The sequence below is a fragment of the Sesamum indicum genome, linkage group LG12, assembly GCF_026168435.1.
Source record: "Sesamum indicum cultivar Baizhima isolate 11 linkage group LG12, ASM2616843v1, whole genome shotgun sequence".
In the NCBI taxonomy this organism is placed as follows: domain Eukaryota; kingdom Viridiplantae; phylum Streptophyta; class Magnoliopsida; order Lamiales; family Pedaliaceae; genus Sesamum; species Sesamum indicum.
This window is the reverse complement of record NC_142668.1, coordinates 8550170-8556199: the sequence shown is the minus strand read 5'-3', so window position 1 is coordinate 8556199 and position 6030 is coordinate 8550170. Positions and strand designations below refer to the sequence as shown.

The following is a 6030-nucleotide window of genomic DNA, read 5'->3' as shown; positions in this document are numbered from 1 at the left end:
ATGTGTATATGGACATTTTTCTGATTTTTTTAACATTCTGTGTAATCTATTATTATTTGTTAGGTTTTGATATACTTCTTAATTTGTCGATGTAGTTAGAGCTAGTATGGTTGGGACGAAGAATCAAAGTATAAGAAAAAATTTAGTGTTTGGTTAAAGAGAATAGACGAAAGAAAAGTAAAAGTGGATGTATATGAAATATTTTCGGAGTTTAATTTTGTTGTTCGTCCCAAATTGTGGAGAAAAAAGAGAGTCCAAGGCCAAAAGACAAAAAAAAAAAATATGTATTTTTTATTTTTATTTATTTTGTTATTCGTACGTTATGATTCAGTTTTTAAATTTTTATTAAATTAAAATTTATTCTGCTTAAACTGCATGGTCTGGAATAAATGCACAGTACTCATTTTATTTGAGATATTAACATATAAAATATATTATTATTCTTGTCTGATAAATATTTTTATTAAAATTTTTTAAATTTGTTTTTATTTTTTCCCTAACTTAATAATTATTTTAGCATAATATTAACTTATTAATTCTTTAATATAAAATGAAGAGAAAGGGATAACTACTAAAAGATAAAAAGATTAGTCTTTCTTTTTCAATCTATTTTAAATCGTATCAAATAATATTTAAAAAATATTATTATTTTTCCTCCTTATTGAGTATTGTTATTTAATAATCCAAATCAAACCAACAAAAAAGTCGTTGTAGTATAGTGGTGAGTATTCCCGCCTGTCACGCGGGCGACCCGGGTTCGATCCCCGGCAACGGCGCCTATTTTTTTTTGTTTTGCTCTCATTATTTAATAATTGACATGGACATTGAGCCTCCAGCTTTTTGTTTGTAAATGGGCTTTAAAGCATATCCATTCACCTCTTTTTCCCCAAATTATCAGTACAAGAATGAATGATCAAACCTCTACACACAAACACATATTTGTATACATCAACACTAATAAACTATACAGATGAAATCTTGACATTGATTGACTAAATTGTTCCGACCTCCTCAGTTCTGCTCTCGAGCTTTCTTAAAATAATCAAAATTAGTCCTAAATGTTACTTGACTATGTAAATTAACAGAGACTCAACTCATGGTTAGGACTATTTTTTATCATTTTAAGAAAGGGGGACCAAATTTGATGAAGTACCATTGGTATCAAAAGCGATTTTGTAGTTAATTCAGGCGATCAAAAGTGAATTTCCCTCGATTTAAGATTATTTTCACCTAAAATAGTGCCTTATACCTCTTCTCCCTATGGCAGGTAAAGAGTTGTTAATTTTTTCCCTTTATTGTTAGTTCGTTGCCTTTTTTCCCCTCCGAAAATGTCCTTTCGTTAATTTATACGGTCAACTAATAATTCGAACTAACTAACAAACTGAAAGTCGGACAACAAACTTTGTTTCAAAGAAATGCAAGGAAGTTTCCAAGACTACATTACACTTGAATTTATACATAAAACGTTTCAAGTTTGCCACACTCCAAGTCGGAAGTATTTTTTTTCCATTCAATTTCTACAACTTTTTATTTGATTTTTTGTACTATTTGGACACCTCTTTGGCATACAATCGCCCTATATCGATAAATATGATGAATTTTAACTAACAAAGGAACTTATTTGTTAAACGAAAACAAACCTCATTCATACTTTGCATGATAAACCTGAATAACACTAATAGTATATGCTTATCATGCGTTTACCTTGCATGACAAGGGCCCGATTTTTTATGTTGGGCCTTGCTATTTTACGGTTGGGGTAAGACAACTCAACCCCTTAGGTGGGTTGAGTTGTAATGCATTTGATTAGGAATAAAAATAATTGTACAAAATCGTTTGTGATTTGGATAAACATTGAAAGAGATATGGTTGTTTTGCCAAGTCATATCAGGTCTGCTGAGATTTTCGAAAAGCTGTTACTAGTGGCTTATCAGCTCAATTCCCATCAATCTGTGCGAGTCTAAGTGAGATGTTTTAGTATGACGTGTGTTGATGTGTTAGCCAGCTATATGACATGTCTGTCCAACTGGAAGGGGCTTGTTTCTTAGCCAACGAGTTTAGTAAAATAGAAAATAAGTTTGTAAGTCATACCTCCCTGCTGATGGACCAGCTGGGTTTACAACCAGCTAGGTTGGTGTGGCTTGTTTATGGACTTAGTCCATGATTGGTTTAGGAGGCTTAGAAAATAAGAATTAACAAATAAACTAAGATAAAAAATTAATGAAAAAACTTAAGAATATAGATCTAACAATACACTAATAATGATACCCCTTCAATCATTTTTTCTAAAGTCCAAAACAAAGAAAGTGGGGCTCTACTGATAAGTCTAACAGGTCTGATCCTGTTAGCCTATGAGCAAGATATCAAGCCCATAAAATTTATATTTACAGTAACTTAGCAGGCCAAAAACAAGTTCAATACAGTAAGATGACTCATTCGACAATAGAGATTCCACATCATATATATTCCTGACATTTTGGGACCCATCATAATGAAAAATCTCTAACAAATTCCCCTGGACCCCAATTGCTGATTTGTCAACAACAGGTTAAAAAGGCTATACAAAACTAGTTTTGACTGAGCATGACTTATTCAAATTGTCATATCTCTGTCAAGATAAGTTAAAATTTCGATCTGTTTTATTTGTTAGTTATCTGAATCCCGCAAATTTCAAATGGTATATCTTATGCTGCTGCTATTTCTGGATTTTTCTTCTGAATGGCTATAAATAGAGATCACCTTATGGTTATAATTTCAATTCGTATCACTCGCTTCACACACCTTTTCTCTCAATTTTTAGCTTGTTATTTGCACATTTTTGCACTCCACATGATATTATTTTGACTAAATATTTTATCGTTCAGCCTAAATTACTACCATTGTTCTTACGTTATTTTAAGTTTTTCGATTATTTATTCGGCAAATCAACTTATTGACTTAGACATCGATGTGTTAATTCCTATTTTATTGGTTAGTCCTCCCTGGATCTTAGGATTTTCGTGAAAACTCTTTGACCATTATGGTGTTGTTGAATTTTGCTATACATCATTGGCATTGTCTGGGAGTACTTAAAGCTAAAGACGAGAGAAATGACTAACTCAAACAATGGAGCTGACAATAGTTCTTTCGATAATACACTTCCCTCCCCATAGTAGTAGGGTTTGTAGTTCCATATCCAGAACAAACAATAGGGGTTCTCAATGCCCTTGCTCCCACTTTAGATCCGACAGCCTTGCCTATTGTCACCAACCTGCTCTTCTGTGAGTAGTTCCATCAGTTCATTGTTCAGGTTCCCTTTCCATCGAGCAAGACAATTATATCAGCACAAAAGCTCAACATACAAGGAAAGCAAGGAGTTGATGGACTCACATTGTGCTCCAGCAACATGAATTTACGTTCGCTGATCCCACCAGCAAAGCGGTGACCAACTAGGAGACTCCTTAGGATCTGGTACTTTCTCAAGAAAAGTAGTGGACCTCCACTAAGAGGTAAGGAAGGGAGCCCTGCTCTGGAGCGAGGTATTCCCTCAACGCTGACATCATGGCAGAAGAATTGTCTACTTCTTGGCACCATTGCATGTGCCTGTTTTCAATGGCACTATTGATCCTGCTGAGCACATCTATAAGTTCTGCACAGGTATATTGATGTATTGAATGTCGTGTTTTTCTTATTACGCTAATCGATTCTGCCTAGTAGTGGTTCTACCACCTCCCAGCTGGATCAATACACTCTTTTGCAAGAGTTTAGCTGTCTTATTCTATACGAGTTCAATAAAGAAAAAAAACACAAAAAATGCTATCGGTCTTTCCAGGTTTAAACAGGAAGAAAAAAAAATCTTGAGGCCATATATCTAGTATTTTAACATCTTCATGGAACTTCCAATGCCCTCCGCAAAGTGTTGATTAGCGCTATCTCGCAAGGACTTTGAATCGGCCCTCTCTTCAAATTATTGACAAAGAAACTTGCAACTAACTTCCATGACCTGCTAGCACAAGCAGAGAAATACATGAACTTAGAATATATTTGGTTGGTGAAGAAGGGCGACAACGATGATAAGAGGAGGGACAATGATACCACTTTGTCTCGCATGAGCAAGGGGGAACGATGAGGGCAATTTAGTCCCCTCGACTCGAAGAATGATCATTTCCACACTTGTTGGTAGCCCATCAAGGATGTTGATGGACATAAAAGACATCCTGTTCTGCAGTGGCCTAAAGGCGCTAAGGAATGACATCAACTTTCCCAATCTAAATATAGGTACAATAGGTAGTATGGAGATGATACCAATACATGCTGCCAATTGAGGTAAGAAACAAAAAGACTCATCCAAGTCGGTTGCTGAAATGACTATGTCAACGAAGATCAATGTTGCGAAAAACGAGAGTGGCACTCTGCCTACGAGATACCACGATCCACTTTGGACCTGCTGATACGTAAGTAATTCACTTACCGCATAATGACACTCTAGTAATTTCAGCTACTTTAGCCAATTATTTTTGTTCAACGCATTTTGTTTTTGGATTCTGAAAGCTATGTAGAATATCCTATTTTATAAAGTCTACAGGAAGATGGACCTTAGCGATACCCTACTAAAGCTGGTAGACACCTCAATATATAGTTTTGCAAGGGGAGTAATACTCCTCATAGGACAAATCTTCTTTCCCCTAGCACTTGGTGTGGAGCTCAATAGGAAGACCAAGATCATCTGTTTCCTCATAGTGGACATGCCCTCAACATACAATGTCATTATAAGGCGATTTGCCCTGGATGCCTTCTAAATTGTAGTCTCCACCTACCACATGAAAATGAAGTTCACCACTAGAGCACGACTATGAGAAGTTATAGATAACTAATACATAACACGAAAATGCTATGTAGAGTCCATGAATGGATGCAATAGGATGAACATGAAGATAGATCCCCCCTTAACCTAATAAGCAGAAGGTAAGAAATTTATGCAGTATGATGACTAGAAAAATGAGGTTCTCGCTCGAGTGTAGCCCATCGAGGAGCAGTTAAGCATCCAGTTGGTGCCAGGAGAGCCAGACAAGATAAACTGAAATTGGTTCTTAGCTGAGCCCTAAATTAACAGGGCAATTATCCACTTTCTTGCAGAAAATATTGACGTCTTTACATGGTCAGCCAATGACTGAGTAGGAATTGATCCCAATATTGCAGTATATAGCCTAAAGTAGGATCCATGCTTTGCCCTAGTCAAATAGAAGAAACAACACCTTGGTCCTGAGAAGAACAAGGTCATCCAAGAGGACGTAAGTGAGCTCCTTGTTGAGGGGCACATCAAGGAGATTCAAGTTCGAGAATAGTTATTCCAAGCCAGGTAATAAGTGTTATATGTGTGTAGACTTTAGGGACGTTAACAAGGTTGTCCTAAGAATGTTTACCCTCTTTCGGTATAGATCAACTGGTGGATTCCACCTTTGGTCATGAATTATTAGGTTTAATGGATGCATTGTAGGGCTCTCATCAAATTATGCTTAATACCGATGATAAAAAGCGAGTAAGCTTCATCACGTCGGGGGGAACATATTGTTATATTGTCATGCCCTTCGGGCTAAAAAAACTTCGTCGTAACATGGAGGTCTATGCTAACAAAATGCTGCTGAAGAATCGGGAAACTAATCTCTATGTCATTGACCTTGCTGAAACATTTTGGATTCTAAGGAAGTACCATATGAAACTAAACCTAACTAGGTGTACTTTTGGAGTCCGGAGTGGATGCTTGCTAGGCAACATGGTGACTGAGAAAGGTATTAAGGTCAACCCAGACAAGATATGAGCCATCCAGAAAATGAAATCTCCTACCAACCTCAATGAGGTACAAACATTAGCTGGTTGCATAGTTGTTCTTAGCAAATTGTATATTCGGTTTCGCTAAGCCTAACCTATCCTTCTTCAAAGTGTTGAGGATGACAAAAGCTTCACCTTGGATGATGCTTGCACACAAGTCTTCCAAGACCTAAAATGCCTACTTGCCCGAGTTCCCCTTGCTTACCAAACCCTCATTAGGTG

The 6030-nt window shown here is 36.5% G+C and overlaps 1 non-coding gene across 1 annotated transcript; it reads left to right on the top strand.

Moving 5' to 3' along the window:
• The first annotated feature begins 704 nt into the window (after positions 1–704).
• Positions 705–776, top strand: TRNAD-GUC (transfer RNA aspartic acid (anticodon GUC)). Its single transcript has one exon. It is a non-coding gene; the product is annotated as a tRNA-Asp (tRNA).
• The last annotated feature ends 5254 nt before the right edge of the window (positions 777–6030 follow it).